Source organism: Notamacropus eugenii, chromosome 6, assembly GCF_028372415.1.
Source record: "Notamacropus eugenii isolate mMacEug1 chromosome 6, mMacEug1.pri_v2, whole genome shotgun sequence".
In the NCBI taxonomy this organism is placed as follows: domain Eukaryota; kingdom Metazoa; phylum Chordata; class Mammalia; order Diprotodontia; family Macropodidae; genus Notamacropus; species Notamacropus eugenii.
Window position 1 is genome coordinate 124,230,147 of NC_092877.1, and position 17,470 is coordinate 124,247,616.

The window sequence follows — 17,470 nt, forward strand, 5'->3', positions numbered from 1 at the left end:
AGTTTTGCACTCATGGTTTATTCATGTTCTGCAAATACATAAAACAAACCCAAGTATAGTGAGAATACTGAAGCATTCAATGTCCACATGGAATATACATTTTATATATATATTTAAATTTAAAGGACCCTACCAATACAATGTCAAGAACAATTTATGTAGAATGTATTATATTTGGAAGAGAATGGTTCGGTAGATTTGATTCTGCCTAATTTTAAGCATTTTATGCTCTCTCATGAATAACACAAATTGTGGTCTCAAATTGAAAAGGATGCCACACCAAAAACCAATTATTAATCACTTAATATCCCTGTAATAAATCATTATGTGATTACATACACACAAAACATAACATAGACACATTAAGCACCCTGTTAATTACATGTCAACTTTAATTATATCTAAATATCATTAGGAATTGTTGTTTTTCCATAATTCTCAAAAAGGACAATCTTGCCATGACATGCAAGTGAATTGGACTTAAGTGAGGGAGGGTTATCAGCTACATTTTCCCCTCTGGAGCCATCTGGGTCCAGTGCAAGATGTAGATCAGGATGACTGGAGATGGCCTTGGATACAGTGGGAGGAGAACCTGACTTTTTAAAAAAAATAATTTACTTTTCAGTTCTTAACATTTACTTCCACAAGAATTTGAATTCAAAGTTTTCTCCCCATCTCTTCCCATCTCACACCCCAGTTCAACATGCACCCCATCCACCCCTTCTTCCAGTCTGTCCTCCCTTCTAATATCCATGCTTCTTCTATCCCCCTTGCCCTCTATTTTCCTGTAGGGCAAAATAGATTTCTATATTCCTTTGCCTGTATACCTTAATTTACAGTTTTTTAACATTCATTCTTAAAGCTTTGAGTTCCATATTCTCTCCCTCCCTCCCAACCCACCCTCATCAAGGAAACAAGCAATTCAATATAGGTCATACATGTGTAACAATGCAAAGTACTTCCATGATAGTTATGTTGTAGAAGACTAACCACATTTCCTCTGTCCTATCTTGCCCTTCATTTAATCTATTCTCTCTCTTGACCTGTTCTCCCACAGTAGTATTTGCTTCTGATTTCCCTTTCCTCAATTTTCTGTGCCTTCTATTATGTTTCCTCTCCTATCCCCTTCGCCCTTGCCTTCCTGCAAGGTAGAATAGATTTCCATATCCAATTGAACATGTGTTATTCCTTCCTTAAGCCAAATTCCATGAGAGTAAGGCTCAATTATTTCCTTTTATCTCACCCCTCTTCCCCTTCATTGTAAAAACTCTTTCTTCCCTCCTTTTTGTGAAATGATTTGCTACATTCTTTCTCTCCCTTTCTCTTAGTCCTAGTACCTTCCATTCAGCAGTAATTTTTTTAGGTATTCTCCTTTCATATTCATCTCATCCTGTGCCTTTTATCTCTGTATACATATGAACATACATACACACACATATACACATACACACACATACATACATGCACATATTTATACATATATAATGTACACATATATACATACCCCATATATGTGTATGTATATGTATATATTCCAACTGCCAGAATACTGAAAAAGGTCTCATGAGTTCAAATAATATCTTTCCATGTAAGAATGTAAAAAGTCCCACTTTAATGACTTTTTTGGTTTTGCTGGGTAGGTGATCCTTGCTTTTAATCCTTTCTCCTTTGACCTCTATTCATATTCCAAGCTCTTCAATCCCTTAGTGTAGAAGCCGCTAAATCCTGTGTTATCCTGATTGCATTTCCACTATACTTTAATTGTTTTTTTCTGGCTGCTAGTACTATTTCCTCCTTGACCTGGGAACTCTGAAATTTGGCTACAATATTCCTAGGAGTTTTCTTTTGGGGATCTCTTCCAGGAGGTGATTGGTGAAGTCTTTCCATTTCTATTTTATCCTCTGGGTCTAGAATATCAGGGCAGTTTTCCTTGATAATTTCTTAGAAGATGATGTCTAGTTCTTTTTTGGATCATGATTTTCAGGTTGACCAATAATTTTTAAATTATCTCTCTTGGACCTATTTTCCAGGTCAGATGTTTTTTCAATGAGACATTTCACATTACTCTATTTTTTTCATTTTTTGCTTCTGTTTCACAATTTCTTGGTTTCTGATAAAGTCATTAGCTTCCATCTGATCCATTTTCCACTTGGATAATTCTGCTTTTTAAAGCATTCTTCTCTTCTTTAGCTTTTTGGACCTCTTTTGCCATTTGGGTTAGTCTATTTGTAAAGATGTTAATTTCTTTAGCATTTTTTGGGGTCTTCTTTAGCAAATTGTTGTCTCACTTTTCATGATTTTCTTGCATTGCTCTCATTTTCCCTCTGAATTTTTCCTCCACTTCTCTTACCTGATTTTCAAAATTCTTTTTGAGCTCTTCCATGGCCTGAGATTATTGCATATTTTTTTTTGGAGATTTTGGTTGTAGAAGCCTTGACTTTTATGTCTTCCTCTGATGATATGCTTTGTTCTTCTTCATCTGAAAGGATGGAAGAAAATACCTGTTCACCAAGAAAGTAACCTTCTATAGTCCTATTTTTTTTCCCCTTTTGGGGCATTTTCCCAGCCAGTTTCTTGACTTTTCAATCCTTTGTCAAGTAGAGGGTATACTCTGGGACCTGTAAGTTCTCAGTTCCTCCAAGGTGGGACAATCAAGGGAGAGTTTACTCCTCTCCTGGCCTACACTCTGATCTGTGAGCAACCACAAGTACTCCTCTCTGTGCAGGATCTCTGAGTAGGGTTCCTTCTTCACCATCATCACCAGCTCCACTATGCCAGTTCTCTTCATCATCCCAGGATCACCACTCAGAACTGAGAGCCCAATCAGCTGCTTCATTCCCCCAGGGTTTTAGACTAACAGTTCCAAAAGTGGATATTGCTGCAGCAATGGCTGCCACTGCCCTGAGCCCAGAGCCAGATGGCACTCCCCTTTCAGCCAGGTGAAAAGAGCTTTCTCACTGACTTTCCAAGTTCTCTTTGGCCTTTGTGGGTTGAGATATCTGTGAACCTCATCTGCTGCCCATGATTCCATGCCCTGCAGCCTGCTCCAGTCCTGTCCATGCCACATATGGCCTAGCCTGCACTGTGCTCCGTTCTGAGCCTGGTGTGATAGACCTTTCCTCTCTGCCTTCCAGGCTGTCTTGGGCTGGAAATCTCTTTCACTGTCATTTTGTGGCTTCTGCTGCTCTAGAATTTGTTTAGTCATTTTTTAACAAGTATTTTATGGGCTTTGGGAGGAGAGCTAGATAGATCAGGTCAGTCTTTCTACTCTGCCATCTTGACTCCACTCACTGAGATCCTGGGCTTTTTAAGCTAAGACTTTTAATAGGTCCGTTTAAATGATAGAAAGCCTTTTCAGTGGTTAAGTATAGGTAACAAATGAGGCAGAGAACGGACTCTTTTACCTAGTCAAAAAAAATCAATCTGGGAGGGGAAAACCCACAGGTTCTCATAAGAGAAACAATTGCTATTTACTTTCACTCTGAAGTAATCAGGATCCAAACAATGACCAAGTGGGTCTTGACCTGTGACCTATTGTTGGCCAATCAAAGAGAGCCAGAGTGATTTGGATTTAAGACATAGTCCTTAAGACAAAAGTGAGCCATAAATCTCATGATTTCTTGGGAAGTTTCAACCATCAAAGTTTACATTTCTTTGGGTAGAACACCTACGGGTAAGGGTATGATACATTATGTGGACAGAGGAAGGGAAGATAATGGGAGAGAAAGGAAAGAGAGGGGAGAGAAAGGGAGGAAAGAACCAGGGAGGAAGAGAAATACAGAGAGTGAGAGAGAGAGAGACAGAAAGACAGAGCAAGACAGAGAGGGAAACAGAAATAGATGGAAGGAGGGTAAAAGGAAGGAAAGAAGGAAAAAGGAAAGAAAGAAGGAAGGGAGGGCACATGGAAGGAAGCTGTATTGCCCAACTGGCCAGTTCCAGGTGGGTCCCCAGTGGAGCAGGTCCTACTATTACTCATAGAAGTTGTTGTTTGTCCTTAGATCTTTTTTCCTCCAAAATTAATTGTTTTCAGTTTTAAGCAATCACTTCCATTAAGGTCCAAATTTTCTCCCCTTTCCTCTCCAAGATGGCATGCAATCTTATATGGGCTATATGTATATGTTCCTATTAAACACATTTTTCTGTTACTCATGTCGCATAGAAGAATTAAAATGAAAGGGAGAAACCATAAGAAAATAAAACAAAACATAGCAAAACAGAAGAGTTCATTTCATTCTGCCTTTGGACTCCATATTTCTTTCCCTGGATGTGGGCGGCCTTTTGTATCATCAGTCTTTTGGAAATGTTTTAGATCCTTGAATTTTTGAGAAGGGCTAAGTCTATCAAAATCAGTCCTCACACACTGTGGCTATTACTGTGTATAATGTTCTCCTGGCTCTGCTCACTTCACTCAGCATCAGTTCATATAAGTCTATCAAGATTTTTCTGAAATCTGCCTGTTCTTCATTGCTTATAGCAAAATAGCATTCCAGTACATTCATATACCACAACTTGTTCAGTCATCCTACAATTGAAGAGAATTCCCTCAAATTCCATTTCTTGGCCACTACAAAAAGAGCTGCTAAAAATATTTTTGTACATGTTGATCCTTTTCCCATTTTTATGATTTCTTTGGGATATAGACCTAGAAGCAGTATTGCTGGATCAAAGGGTAGGCACATTTTATAACCCTCTAGACATAGTTCCAAACTGCTCTCCAGAATAGTTGCATCAGCTCACAGTTGTACCAACAATGAATTAGTGTTCCAACTCTCCCACATCTTCTCCAACATTTATCATTTTCCTGTTTTGTCATGAAAGCCAATCTGATAGATGTGATGTGGTACCTCATTATTGTTTTGATTTGCATATCTGGAATCAATAGTGATTTAGAGCATTTTTTCATATGACTATATATGAGCTTTAATTTCTTCCTCTGAAAACTGCTCATATTCTTTGACCATTTATCAGCTGGGGAATGATTTGAATTCTTGTAAATTTGATTCAGTTCTCTGTATTTTAGAAATGAGGCCTTTATCAGACACACTAGTTGTAATTTTTTTTTCTCCATTTTTCTGCTTTCTTCCTAATCTTGGTTGCATTGGCTTTGGATGTGCAAAAATTTTTCAATTTAATGTAGTCAAAGTTACTTATATTGCATTTCATTATATTCTCTATCTTTTGTTTCATCATAAATTACTCCATTCTCCTTAAATCTAACAAATTATCCATTCCTTTCTCCCCTGGTCTGCTTGTAATATCAGTTTTATACCTAGATCATGTACTCATTTAGACTTTATTCTCTTCTAATTAGTCTATGCCTATTTTCTGCCACACTATTTTCCATTTTTCCCAGCAGTTTTTTTCAAACAGTGAGTTCTTATTCCAGAAGTTGGGGTCCTTCAGTTTATCAAATAATAGACTGCCATTTTCATTGACTACTGTTATTTTGTATACCTAAACAATTCCACGGATCTATCCCTCTATTTCTTAGCTAGTACCAAGTGATTTTGATGATTGCTGCTTTATAATAGAATTAAGTAGGATTTTTTGTTGTTTTTGTTTTTACTAGAAGTGCCTCTGTTTGAATAATGTGATTAAAGAAGATCTTACCCATTCATTGATGGGTCTGCCCATTTTGGGAAGCTTGATTAAGGAAGTTGTTTTGTAGGAGGATCCTGAATACCTTTGGTTTTTTCTATTGAGGTACTGGGTTATGCCCTCTGACTCTAAAAAGTGTATAAATAGTCTGAGGGTAAGGTTTTACTTTGGGAATTAGTTTTTGTAAGAGGGTTGGAGTGCAGGATGAGAACTCTGGGAACCCACTTTAAAGAGTGCCCTGGCTTTGAAAACCCAAATATCAGTGTTTTCCTCTCTGGTAACTATGTGAAGACAGTTGGACCAGTCTGTTGAGTTCTGACAGAGGAAGCCATATCTATTGATCCTTGATTTCTCTGTATTTTCTTTGAAGGTCAGAGTGCTGACTCCCCTGAACTAGATGAAGGATGTAAGTGCTTGGTTAAAGGAATGATACATGTGTTTGACTCAAGTGACTGTTAATCCCTTGAAAGTTTCTTTCCTTTTATGAATGTAGATCTAAGAACCTGTGATAGCATGCCTCACTGTGTATGTTAGGGTGCTTACTGTTACTGTATGGCACTGAATAAGTAAATTAATTTAGGTAGAATTGTCATTTTTATTATATTAGCTTGACCAACCCACAAGCAACTAATATTTTTCCAGGTATTTAGATCTAACTTCATTTGTTCAAAACGTGTTTTGTAATTGTGTTCATATAAGCCCTGGGTTTGTTTTGGCAGGTAGACTTCCACATATTTTGTAGTGTCTGCTGTAATTTTAAATGAGATTTCTCCTGTTATTGGGCTTCATTATGAATATATAGAAATGCAGATGATTTATGTGGACTTATTTTGCATCTTGTAACTTTGCCAAAATTATTTATTATTTCAAGTAGCTTTTTACTTGATCTCCAGGATTCTCTAAGTGTATTATCATATCATCTGCAAAAAGTGATAACTTATTTCTTCTTTGTCTATTCTAATTCCTTCTGTTTTTTTTTCTTTTCTTATTGCTAAAGCTAACATTTCTAGTACCATATTGAATAATAGTGGTGATGGCAGACATCCTTATTTCTCTCTTGATCTCATTGGGAAAGACTCTAGCTTATCCTCTTTGTGTTAAATGCTTGCTAATGGGCTTAGGTAGACATTACTTTTTATTTTAAGGAACGCTCCATTTGTTCCTATGCTCTCCAATGTTTTCAAAAGGAATAGGTGTTGTATTTTCTCAAAAGCTTTTTCTGCATATATTGAGATAGTCATATGGTTTCTATTAGTTTTGTTGTTGATATGACCCACTATGCTAATGGTTTTCCTAACGTACCAGTCCTGCATTCCTGGCATAAATCCTACCTGTTCAAAGTGTATTATTCTCGTGATAAGTTGCTGTAATCTTTTTGATGATAACTTGTTTAAAATGTTTGCATCTATATTCATTATGGGAATTGGTGTATAATATTCTTTCTCTTTTTTGACCCTTTCTGCTTTAGGTATCAGCATCATATTTGTATCATAAAAAGAATCTGGTAGGACTCTGCCAACTTTCCCAAACAGTTTATATAGTATTGGAATTAACTGTTTTTTTGGTGTTTGACAGAATTGTCCTTAGTTCTTTAAATTGGATCATGACATTAGGGATGTGATTCCAAGACATGCAACTGAACTGTATTTAAATGAGGGAGGGCTGTGCAAACACACCAGCCTCACTTTCTTCTCTGGAGTTATCTAGAACTGATAATAACCTTCTTAATGTTCATGAAGAAAAAAAATATTCACTATTCAATCTGTCAACATATATTTGTTAAGAGTTTAATATGTATCATCCACTGACCTAGGAATACAAATGCAAAATTAAAAGTTTCTTTCTCTTTAGAAATTTACATTGAAATGGGGAATGCAACATGTGCACATATAAGTACATGCAAAATATATAATGAAATAATATTACCAAGTATTTATTAAGCAACTCATATATGCCAGTGACTGTTCTAAGCACTGGGGATTTTTTTAGATTTTTTTAAAAATAAAAGGCAAAAATAGGTTCTGCTTTAAAAAATAAACAGTCTGAGAGATAATATGCAAAAAAATACATGTATAAAAACCATGTATATATAACTGGAGAGGGCACATTTTCAGCTGTGAGCATCAAGAAAGGCTACATATACAGGATGGATTGTGCTGAGAGTTGAAGGAAATAAGAGATTTGTGGATGTGGAGGTGGGGAGGGTTTAAAGACCCTGAGGGTTTTGAAATCCAGCTGAACCAACAGATAGGAGAGATATTCTACCTGTCCAAAGACTTATTGACATCTGAAAATCAAAGCTAAATGGGAAAAAAAAGCACTTTATACCAATTATCACCTATATGATACCTTGCAAAACCAAAATATATCACAATTTAATTTAAAAGTATCTAAGCAAAACATGACATATTAATAAAATTCAGGACTCATCACCCTGAGATAGCTAAATAAAAATGAATATTTCACAATCAAAAAGGAGATGTATTGATATGTATATATGTATATATATTTCAGATAATGTGATAAACACTAAAAACTTACAGAAATACTTTTAGAACAGAGATTAGTTTTCAGAGAAATAGCAGAGATTGAAGATATGTACACAGCACTGAATTTGTGAAATGTGATTGAAAATAGTTTACCTTGATATAATGTTAAAGAAGAGCTAAGATATCAGACTGGAATCACAGGCATTCTATGAATCATATACACATAAACTTAACTGACAATATGTGAACAAGGAAGCATTGAATAATTTTCTGAGTAATGTGGATATGTTTACAGAACCAAATATATTGTAACAGTAATATAAGACCAGATTATTGCCAACAGAAATTATAGAAAGGTTATCTTTAAGTATTTAGACATATTCACCAATACAGATTATACAAAGAAATAGTAGAAACTGTACAACATACAACTGCATTTAAAAAAGTTGACCATTCACCAAATACCTAAACAAATACAATAAAGTGGCCAGATTTTATAGCAGAATATTTCTATCCTACATCAACTAATAGATGATAAATCCAATACCTTGCAACTGGAGCATTATCACAGGAAACACCAATAACAACAACAAACCAACTGCTGCACACAATTGCTAAGATATAACATTGTTCCATTAAAAAAAAAAAAAGTGATGATGACTTACCTGGTCTCAGGTTTTGTTTAGTTTTGAGATAGTTATACCATTTTCTCTCCTCAGAAAATCACTTTCCTGACTCCATGTGGGAACTGAATTTGGAAACAGGAATTCCTGCGACATCAGAGAGAAGAGGAACTTTTATGAGGTCACTTCTTTTGAGTAGTTAAAGAGTCTCATAGTGTGAAGAGGTCATCTAAGCCAGCTCATTTCTGGACAAGAATTCCTTGTCCAACATTTTCAACAAGTTAGTGTCTAGGATCAACTGTCTGGGCTTTGATTCTCAGGGCAGACCACCTACGTCCTGCTACTCTACTCCAACAATGCATGAAGTCCTCTCTAAGCTGAGATCTAGTGAGAAATTAAGTGAGTGATTTCTTCCACCTGAGAACTGCAAAAAAGAAAAGAAAATACAGGCAATAGGGAACAAGAGTTCTGGACACAAAACTGGAAACAAAACATCTCCCAGTACAACCAAGGTGTTAATGTAGACTGTAGATTGTGAAAGCACTTTTTCCTTCCAAGAGAGAGCTTGGAAGTGCTAGAGTGCTGAGGTTTCAGCTCTAAACTTCAAAATTCCAAAGAGGCCTAATTCCAGAATGTGGAAGTCAGTGCAAGAACCCAGGGAATTGAGGGTAAGACCCTATCTGGTCAGTCAACCCACCCGGAAATTTATGGAAGGACATAGCCTGGCCTTAGCACAAAGCCTCAATTTAGAAACTAAACCTGGAGAAATAAATACATTAAAGATGAAAACATAACCAATATCAAATATGGAGGTCCTCCAAAAGAAGAAGGCAATTCCATAGTAACTCTAAAAAGAGATTCAAAGGTAAAACATGTATTTTCCACAAGTACTACGTGAATTCCTAGAAGAAATGAAGGAAGAGAAAAAAAATGCTATAAAAGACCTGTAGGAAAGAATTAGAAGTAGAATAGATAATTTAGAAGAGAAAATGATAGACCTTATGCAAGAAGTAGAGTTCTTGAAAATAAAAATAGATCAAACATAAGCCAGCAAGCAATATTAGAACAAAATGAAAAAAAATTGAAAAACTCAAGGGAAAAATAATGTAAGTTACAAAACAACTAAATTGGAAAACTGGTCAAGAGCAGATAAGACAAAAATCATTGGGCTCCCTGAAAACATTGATATAATAAAAAGCTTGGATACTATATTTCAATAAATCATACAAGAGAATTGTCCAGATTTATTAGAATCAGGAGGCAGAAAATATATGTATACATACACACATATATATATTATATATGTATATGCATGTGTATGTATATATATGTATGTACATACACACACACATATATATGTATACATATATATATATATATACGTATATACATATAATCCAAAGGTCACCTGCTCTAATAAATTCTCAAATAAAAACTCCCAATAATTTAATAGTCAAAGTTCAGAACTCCCGTGTCAAAGAGAAAATATTGCAAGAATCCAAAATGAAACAATTCAAGTATCAAAGAATTACAGTCAGGGTCACACAAGGCCTGGAAGCTTCAAATAAAAATGAGAGGGAATCTTGGAATTCAATATTTAGAAAGACAAACTAGATGGGTTTATAACCAAGAATAAGTTACCCTGCAAAACTTAGTGAAATCCTACATGGGGAAAAAAATTGATGTTTACCATAATAGGAGATTTTGAAGAATTTTTGATGGAAAGACCTGACCTGGGTAGGAAGTTTGAAATACAAGTACATGAGTTCAGAAAAATCTAAAAGGAAATGAGAGATGATTTCATGGAATTTTGGGTAGTATGACCTGGTGCAAAGTGAAATAAGCAAAATCAGAAGATTTTGAAGTGGTACAACAACAAGGCAAAGAGATACAACTTTTGAAACTTGGAACAACTAAGTCTCCAGAAAGATCTGAAAATACTTTAGAAATATTACACTCAGTCAAGAGGAACACAAGGTGAAAAAGGAAGCATACCTTTTTAGAAAACTCTCCACCTTATTTCATCCCATCCCACCCCACCCCTCCTTTTCATGTTCTCAGTTGGGAGGAAGAAAATGATATACTAAGGAAATGAAAGGTGGTGGCAGTTAGTAATAATGTGATAATAGTAAAAAAATGTAAAGATGTCTTAAAGGGCTGTTGTAATATTTTGTGTGAATTTACACAAGGAAAATTCAACTTCTAACATGACAATATTTGTGCACAGCAACGACCACAGTGTGCGAGAGTTTTTCTGGTAGATTTGGAACTTCATTGCAATGCAAAGACTTAAAAAAATCCACGATGCTCTTTTAAGGCAAAATGTCTTCCACATCTAGAGTAGGAATTATGGAATTCAGTTGCAGAATGTAATAGATCATTTTCTTTTGTATTATATTTTGGTTTGTTATATGATTTCTCCCATTCATTTTAATTCTTCTACACAGCATGACTATAGTGAAAATGTATCTAATAGGAACGTATGCGTAGAACCTATAGAAAATTGTTTGCCATCTCAGGGAGGGAGGGGGGAAGGAAGGGGAAAAAAAATCTGAGTTATATGGTAGTGATTGTTGAACACTGAAAATAAATAAAATTAATTAAAAACTTGTGCTTCTGAGAGTTGTGGGGAGAATAATAATTAAAGACAAATTTTAGCTCTGTGAAAAATTTAATGAGTGCCATTAATGCCTAGAACTCATACTCTTTATTAATTACTAATTACATAAAATAAATAACTCACAAACATCGATATAAATACAACAGAAGAGATGAATATACTTTTAATGGATTAATAGGGACTTTCTTGTTTTTAATGGTTGGAAATGAACAGTATGTCATGGTAAATCTGCTCTTTTTCAATATTACAAAATGGGAAAAGATGATAGATGAAAGTTTCAATTTGAAGAGGATTGTAAAATCATTAATACCAATATTAACCTTTCTTTTCAAAAAACATGTTAATTTATTATATTTCAAAGTATGTTTTAGCACCATCACATGAAAACAGGTCTACATGTAATTATCTATTAACAAATTATAAAAAAATATATTTACCTCAATATTTTTGGTCATAGATACGTGCCACTGTGACAATTAGCATATGAAGAACATTATAATATTTTTTATTTTATTAGTAATGCTACACACTTAAAAATGATTATTATTTCAAAAGGACCTTTCATCTGATGACCAAAATTTGATTAGAAGCTTTAAGAAATTGTGGATGATAATTCACTTGGGGTTGGATAAATGGAGGAGAGTTATTTTATAGGGTGTGTTATAAATAATAGTGCTAAATAAAAAAATTCATGCTGCTCAGATGATTGGTTACAAGTATGTAGTAAGACAAAATTATCAAATACGCAAAAATTGTTACTGAGGGCAATGGTATTAGTAGTATCTTTCAAGTTAGAGGCTAATCTTGCACCTCTTTTACCTCTTCTAAATTTCTCCTTTGCTATGAGGAAGAAATTATCTCACATAATAGGAATTGACATTTAATGCTTTAATTTAGTGCCTTGATGTTTGTCATTTTTTTCTACTTTAATACTTCTATTTATAAAAGGTATTAACATATGCTATAGATCTCATTCACTCTGGACAAAGTGAGGTCAGTGCTGCAGGAATTTTTATTCCAAGTGGCACGATGGATAGGGTACCAGGCTTGCAGTCAAGAAGACCTGAGTTCAAATCAAGCTTTAGCGCTTAGTAACTCTGTGACTATGGGCAAATCAATTATTTTTGCCTTAGTTTTTTCATCTCAAAAAGTGGAGATAATAATAACACTTACTGCCCAGAGTTCCTATGAGTTTCTAAGGAGGTAACAATTATAAAACATTTAGTACAGTATCTAGCACAGAGTAAGCATTATATTGATGTCAGCATTATTGGTGTTGTTTTTACTGCTGCTGCTGTTGTCAAATTCACCCATGAGGAAACTGAGAGATCAAGTCCTTGCCAGTGGTTTCTTGGCTAACTATGACATTCCAAAGGTAAGACTTGAAAGAGGAAAGGTTGGAATCCAATTCTTCCTGATTTCCAGCCTAGGAATATTTCCATTAATCCTTCTTCTGCCAGATAATATGTAATAGGAGCCTAAGATTATATGTATGTAGAGATGCACACAGCCATATTTATTCAGAGGCATGTGAAATTTGCTTTGATGAAGAGAAGATTTATTTTGGAATCATCAGACTGAGTTGCCACAAATATGATTAGCACAGTATTAGTCACTTTGGGACAGGACCCCCAATGCCACCTGTGGTGATTAAATCCTCCATCCCAGTGGGGGTGGGGAGGAGAGATGGGGAGAAAATTTGGAGCTCAAAATCTTGTGGAAATGAATGTTGGAAACTAAAAATAAATTGATAAATTTTAATTTTAATTTAAAAAAATGGAACTATAAAATGATTTTTTGACCCATAGTCAGAATGTCAGCACCAGGCCTGAACTGCCCCTTTTTATGTCACCAATCGTCCAGAAGACGTTAGTATATTTCAGTTCCCACTTCAAAGGTTTTTTTGTTGTTATCTTTTCTTTTTTCTTTCTTTAACTCAACCTGTACTGTAGAAATCGGCTCACTCTTCAACTGCACAGGTGATATTTACTGATAGTTTTTGGCTAATAGGGAAGAAGCAGCTATATTAAGCTTCATACACTCTCTTGATACTCATTGTGCTTCTTCTGCACCTCCACAAGTACAATAACTTTTCATTGTTTTCAGGGGCAAGAAGGAAGAAAAACATCATCATCATGTCATGTCTATACTGGTGCAATTTATGCTGGAGATGACAAAATCAGTGTAGATGTGGAAGTGCCCTCAAAGTCTAACCAGTCTAACCTTCATTTCCAAGATGTCCAAAATTGGGCAAGATACTAAATTAAAAAAATAGTGGAAAATCATTTATAGTTACACACCTACTCCCCCCCAAAAGAGGGGGGAACAGACATTTAGAAATGTCTGATTAATAAACATATTTTCTTAACTTTATAAATTGTTTTGATGCCAGTTTGATACACACTATATCAATGACTTATTTTTATGAAAATGTTAAGGAAACAGGTTTTCACAAATGACATTCTTTACAACAATCTTGAATGAAAACTGAAGAGAATGGAAAATCTTGTGTCGAAACAAAAGACAGTAATAAAACATTCTTTAAACAAATAAAATTGAAGTTTTCAAAGGAAACTCCCAAAACTGTGAAGCATAGAGAATAATGAAATGAGGTCAGAATTAGGAAACCATGTGTTTAAATTCTGCCAATGACATGTATTGGCTTCATGGCCCTGGGGAAGTCACTAAGCTTTTCTGTGTGCAGACAATTTCTTTAAGACTGTAAGTTGCTGAGCAATAGCTGAAGGTGAAAAGGAGTATCTCCTATTAATAAAATCACAAGTCTAGTTCTCCCCCTCAAATACGCATGTATTCATGCATAAATGTATGTACATTTATATTCATTATGTATACACATGTGCATATATGCATGCATACCTATATCTATATAAATGTCTACAATATGTATAATTTTTCAAACATTTAATTTAGTGAAACAAAATGAACCATTAAAAACTGTCCTTCAGTATTATATACTTTAATATATGGAACAAGAATTACCTTTGGTCTTCTGATTATCAAAATGTAGAATATAAATCAATGTGATATATGCTCAAAAAAGATGTTTGCTGGTCTATAAAGAATTCCCTTCACAGAACTCAGGTGAAATGGAAATTTAAAATGGGAAGATTTTTCTCATTCATTAATAGGCTCTTGTGACCTGCCTGAGTTACATGGAAGACTGAGTCACGTGGAGTCTGTGGTGGGAAGAGTTTGCTGAATGGGTAGAATAGAAAGAGGCAGAGCTAGAACAGAGCTGAAAGGAAGTCAGTCATGAAAGCACTCAGAGTTAGGAAGGATACAGGCTGCTGGCTAGCGAGAGTAAAAGGCCTTGTTTGTGTGTGTGTGTGTGTGTGTGTGTGTGTGTGTTTGTGTGTGTGTGTGTGTATGTTTTTAACAGGACCTGCTTGTGATATATTTGATAGAGCTGGTTTGTGGGAAACCTTGCAGAGGGTCAACTTGGGGATGGTATTGTTCTCTGTGTTATTGTTTGTAGATTTTTTTGTTACTATAATTGATTTGGCTTTCTCGTGTCTGATCTGTCTTCCATTTGGAGAATCTGTGGCATTTCAAAATTCAGAATGGCACTGGAATATCCATGACCACTATGGGCACTATGAATACCACATTGGCTCTATACCAGGCAGAAGGAGATAAAGGAAGGTAAAGTGTTAGGGGATTTTGTTCACCATTAACATCTTCCTGATTACATGAACATTCTGTTCAGGCCTAAGTTGGACCAGTCCAATGTTTCAGGACCGTATGAAGCACTCATGTAGAATTAAAAAAAAAAACAAAAAACTAATAACAAAAAGTTAGAGAATAGAACTTTTAAATTTATAAAACAAAACTATTCCCAGCTTCTTGTAAAATGTTCATGGTAACCAGAAAATCTAGGTCAGGAATTTAGTAATGAATTCCCTATGAACAGTAGGAGTTAAGGTACAATATTTGAACCTTCCTCCATAAGACTTGGCCTTCCTTCAGGAAGCAAAGTTAAATGGTCTCATACCATCCTGAAATACCAGAAAAAATTATATCTCTCTGGATTCAAAGCCCAGTATGTAGTGGTCCAGGTGAAACTGCTGAAGAAAAAAATGGAAAAGAGAGTTAGGTAAAAGCAGTGAAAAGAAAAAGAATAAAGAGACTTTAGCTAATCCTTTTCAATGGTACTTAGGCATAGCATCCTAGCTCCTTGTTATAGTAGCCCCAGTCATCACCTGAATAAAATCAGTGGAGTTCCTACCTCAGACCAATTCCCAGAATATTATAAATCTTTGTAAAAGAGATCTACATATTGGGAAAACCTAATCTAGTTATTCATATGGAAAAACTCAAATGAATGGAGTTTATATTATCTAGACAATGAAATTCATCTATTTATGTATTGGACTGGCTCATGGGACTGGTTCATCAGTACATGTATTTTAGATAGGGACTACAGCTTAAATGAGTCACATCCAGGATTGAACAGGATAAGAAGAGAAGATTGACTAGCATTTGATAAACCGTTGAGTATGTACAATGATCCTAAGGTATTCTCAGACACAAAAGTCCATTCTTTTAACACAAACACCGTTTTGATGACACCATGTGGCTGTAAATATTTGAACAATGCAATTATCAAAGAAAGAACATGTCAGATGACCTAAAGAACAATACAGACATTCATGAAAGGTATAAATAAAAAACACTATTTTACCAATGATGACTTTAAGTAAGATTTATAGTAAGCTATCTCTTTTTAGACTATCTAAGATGAGAAAGGGAGGCAAGTTGGACATACAGAGGGAATAAGGAATAGCCAAGAGAAAACATGTAGATTTCATTGTTAACCTTTTATACCCACGTTAAAACACTAATCAAATGCTTCCAGTGCGAAGAGCATTTTTGAGAATGCATAGTCAAAAGTGATGTAAAGAAGGTGTTGTAGCATGAGATGCACACCAGTGGAAACAGGTAGTGATCCTATTTCTGGTTTCATAAATACATTGACATAGTGAAATGAAGTGTTTTAAGGAATATATTTTGATTTCTGCAGGTTATGGAATAATTCCTTTTAAGTTATCACCTGTTGTATAAGTACTACAATAATATTATGCTGATTTTTTAAAGCGTATTATCAAGACAAGTGGTTAATTCACTATATTCTGCTCTGATTTGAACACATTTAGACTATAATGTATAGTTTCAGATGTTACATTTATAGTGGTCATAGATATAATGGATAGTATCCAGAGGATAGCCACTAGCATTTGAAAGGCTGAAAATTTATTCAAAATTGGATATAGGTTAAAAGAGCTAAGGAGATTTTACTTGAAGAACAGAAGAGTTAGAACATGATAGCTCCCTTCAGGTATTTGAAGGACTGTCAGGTAGGACAGGGATTAAATGTGTTTGATCTGGCTCAAATTAAAACGTATAGAAGAAAGCACATATAAATTCTGAAAGGACTCAGTACCACTTTGTTACTACCATGTAAAATCTAATATGCACTAAAATTACGTAAAACAAGTTTGTGGAGGGCAGAGCCATGATGGCAGAGTAGAAGCAGGGACCTGACTAAGCTATACCCCCAAACCCTTCAAAATACATGTAAAAAAAAAAAAAAACTCTAAACAAATTCTAGAGCAGCAGAAGTCACGAAATTACAGAGTGGAACAGATTTTCAGCCCAAGACAATCTGGAAGGCCTACAGGAAGGCTCTATTGTTCCAGATTCAGAGTGAAGCACAGCCCAGTATGGGCTGCATCAGAATAGATGGAACTAGAGCAGGCCTCAGGGTGCTGAATTACTAATAGGTTTGGTGGTTTCCAGACTTCTTAACCCACAAATGCCAAAGACAGCTCCAAAGGTCAGTGGGAAACCTCTCTCACCTGGATGAGAGAGGAATGTGATCTTGCACCAGTCCCAGCCCCAGGGTGGTGGTAGCTATTGCCACAGTAGTGGCTGCTTTTGGAATTTTTAGAGCTCTTAGCCTACAGAGGTTGGGGGAATCGAGCTGCTGATCTGGGTCACAGTCCTGGATGGCAGTGCTGGGCAATGAGGAGTGCTGGTGTGGCAGAGCCGATGGTGGCTGTGGAGACGGAATCCTACTCACAGTTCCATGACTGAAAAGAGTGTTTGTGGTAGATCACAGA